We start from the raw sequence: 3799 nt of genomic DNA, 5'->3' as shown, positions 1-3799 counted from the left end.
GGGAAAAGTACAATTTTCCACAAAATTCATGATGAAAGTTAGCAACACAATTGTTAATAATGCTTAGATTTCACCCACCACAGGTTTCTTGCCTTAATATGGCTCTGGATCCTTACAACCCTTTCTTCTGATAAGTAATACAGATATCTCTCACTTAACATCAGTAATATTAATACATTCTTGAAATGCAAAGTTCTAGGTGGAAATGCTTAGTTGGAGCTGATTTCCCTTTGTTTGCAATGGGAAATATATTTCTCATTACACATGTGTAGAGCAATGATCTTTGAAAAAAAGGAAACAAACAAAGTGAGTCCTATGATCATTCACCGTAATACCTAGGTAGAGTTTTCAGACCAGATTGCAGGGTGGTGAAAGTCAGGGTTAGCCCCTCTGTGAGAGTTGAACAGATGGACGTGGGAATTTGGGAACATCAGGGTATGCAGTTCCCAGGGCAGGGTAAAGCAGAAGGAGAGTTGCAATGAGAGAAAGCTCTGAAGATCTGCAGAAGGAACCCCCCTCCCTGCACCCCTAAGTCTTCATCTGAGTATTTATCAAAACATTCATCTGAGGAAGCTACATGAAACCAAGGGAGGAATAACCTGAAAGAAGCTGGCAGAAAAATCTCTAGGCTTAAGTGGAACACAAATGATTGGTGTTCTCACCAGCCTGAGTAGAAAAATTATAATATGTGAGGTATCAGGTAAACTGTTCAAAAGGATATTGGCTCACTTTAGGGGCAAGATAAGATGTAAACCAAAAGCTTTTCTGGTCCTACTTAACAAAGCTTAAAAACAGGTTTAAAAGAATCAAAACCCAAGGGAAAAAATGAAGACAACCTCACCAAGACAGTCAAAATCAATTTGCTTAAAATCAGTGATAAAGAGGGGGGAACACATTTTGCAGAAAGAAGCAAATATAAGAATTATAACAGACTATTGTTTTGAAAAAAAGTATGAATCAGAAGACTGGAGCAATATCTTCAAAGTGCTAAAAGAAAATAACAGCAACCTTGAATAATACAGCCAGTAAAAATATCTTTAAATAATGAAAGTGAAATATTTATTCAAACATACAAAAAGTGAAATCATCACTAGCAGAAATATAATTTAATTTTTATTTATTTTAAAACACACATTCCTCTAACAAATGTATTTATTTTGTTTTTAAAGGGAGTGGACTTTGAAGAGGAAAAACATTCAGCAGAGAGGAAAGAAACAGAACACATATATAAATGTAAGTTGTTTTATTAATTGTTTTAGAACCACAACAAATTAGTACAGAGATGCCTATAAAGCAATACAAAAAGCTTTGAAAGATTGAGGTGTTGCCTTAGACAAGGCTGAAGGTTTAAGTCTGGTGTTTGGAATTTAGGCTCAAGTCCTCGTTTTTTAATGAATCACTGGGTGTGTGCAGCAGTCTGTGCTTTTAGCCAGATTTGAAGAGAAGAATGATCACTTGGCCCAGGTAGAAGTAGATGAAGTGTTTGGCTTAATGTGTTATGTAACTACTGAAGTTCTAGCTCATGATTCAGTGCCAGGTGGGATTGTGTTTCTTGTTAGACTCCTTCTTAATATAGGCTGCAGTGTTATCTCTATGTTATATTTTTCCAATGCCTAAGTAGCCCACTCCACCAAGTTGTGTTGCATTTCTTCTGACACAATGGCAATTTTGATCACAGCAATTTGGTCGCACATAGTTACACTGAAGTAGGGGCTGGCTCCCTGCTTATTTAACTTATATGCAGAGTACATCATGAGGAACGCTGAGCTGGAAGAAGCACAAACTGGAATCAAGATTGCCAGGAGAAATATCAATAACCTCAGATATGCAGATGACACCACCCTTATGGCAGAAAGTGAAGAGGAACTAAAAAGCCTCTTGATGAAAGTGAAAGTGGAGAGTGAAAAATTTGGCTTAAAGCTCAACATTCAGAAAATGAAGATCATGGCATCTGGTCCCATCACTTCATGGCAAATAGATGGGGAAACAGTGGAAACAGTGTCAGACTTTATTTTTGGGGGCTCCAAAATCACTGTAGATGGTGATTGCAGTCATGAAATTAAAAGACGCTTACTCCTTGGAAGGAAAGTTATGTCCAACCTAGATAGCATATTAGAAAGCAGAGATATTACCTTGACAACAGAGGTCCGTCTAGTCAAGGCTATGGTTTTTCCAGTGGCCATGTATGGATGTGAGAGTTGGACTGTGAAGAAAGCTGAGCACTGAAGAATTGATGCTTTTGAACTGTGGTGTTAGAAGACTCTTGAGAGTCCCTTGGACTGCAAGGAGATCCAACTAATCCATCCTAAAGGAGATCAGTCCTGGGTGTTCATTGGGAGAACTGATGCAGAAGCTGAAACTCCAGTACTTTGGCCGCCTCATGCGAAGAGTTGACTCATTGGAAAAGACCCTGATGCTGGAAGGGATTGGGGGCAGGAGAAGAAGGGGGCGACAGAGGATGAGATGGTTGGATGGCATCACCGACTCGATGGACATGATTTTGAGTAGACTCCAGGAGTTGGTGATGGACAGGGAGGCCTGGCGTGCTACAATTCATGTGGTCGCAAAGAGTCGGACACGACTGAGCGATTGAACTCAAGTGAACTATAGGTGAAGTAATATATTGTGACTGTTAGAGGGGCTTCCATGGTGGTGCTACTGGTAAAAAAAAATCTGCCTGCCAGTGCAGGAGATGCAAGAGATGCAGGTTTGATCCTTGGGTCTGGAAGATCTCTTGGATGAGGGCATGGCAACCCACTCATTATTCTTGCCTGGAGAATCCCATAGAAGAGTTGGTGGGCTGCAGTCCATAGGGTGAAAGAATAAAATACAAATGAAGTGAATGAGCATGCATGCAGAGTGTTATAAGTTATCTATACTAGAAATGCAAAGCAAAATTTTACCAAAGAAAGTATATGGATTGCAAATATGCACATGAACAGATATGAACAGATAATAAAAAGATAACTAAAAATAGATTAATAGATTAATTAACTCATTAAATGTAAATGTTAATTGCTCAGTTGTGTCTGACTCTTTGTGACCCCATTGACTGTAACCCACCAGGCTGCTCTGTCCATGGGATTTCCCAGGTAAGAATACTGGAGTTGGTTGCCATTTCCTTCTCCAGGGAATCTTCCTGACCCAGGGATCGAATCCAGGTCTCCCACATTGCAGGCAGATTCTTTACTGGCTGAGCCACTAGGGAAGCCCCAGTTAATTCATTCCTGTGCTTAGTCACTCAGTCATGTCTGACTTTTCGTGACCCCATGGACTATAGCCCTGCCAGGCTCTTCTGTCCATGGAGATTCTTCAGGCAAGAATACTGAAGTGGGTTGCCATGCCCTCCTCCAGGGGATCTTCCCAACCCAGAGATCAAACCCAGGTCTCCTGCACTGCAGGTGAATTCTTTACCATCTGAGCCACCAGGGAACCCCAATTAACTCATTAGGGAAATTTAAATTAAAGCAACAATGAAATACCACCATATGTTTGTTAGAATGGATTAAATTTAAAAAAAAAAAACTGGCAACATTAAATGCTGGCAAAGATGTGGAGAAACTGGAATTCTCATGTATTACTGTGGAAATACAAAATGGTACAGCAACATTGGAAAACAGTTTGGCAGTTTCAAGTTAAACATACACTTGCCACATGACTTAGAAACTTCACTCTTAGATATTTACTTCAGTGAAATGATTATATTTCCATAAGGTTTATTCATAATAACAAAATTTGGAAATGATAAGAATGTCCTTCAACTGGTGAATAGATAAACAGTACAGTGTATGTGTGTAAT

At 39.6% G+C, this 3799-nt stretch overlaps 1 pseudogene; it reads right to left on the bottom strand.

Moving 5' to 3' along the window:
• Positions 1–1425: 1425 nt before the first annotated feature.
• LOC113887596 lies at positions 1426–1694 on the bottom strand (annotated as a pseudogene).
• Between the last annotated feature and the right edge of the window lie 2105 nt (positions 1695–3799).

The sequence above is a fragment of the Bos indicus x Bos taurus genome, chromosome X (assembly GCF_003369695.1).
Source record: "Bos indicus x Bos taurus breed Angus x Brahman F1 hybrid chromosome X, Bos_hybrid_MaternalHap_v2.0, whole genome shotgun sequence".
NCBI classification, from domain to species: domain Eukaryota; kingdom Metazoa; phylum Chordata; class Mammalia; order Artiodactyla; family Bovidae; genus Bos; species Bos indicus x Bos taurus.
This window is presented reverse-complemented; position numbering and strand designations above follow the sequence as displayed.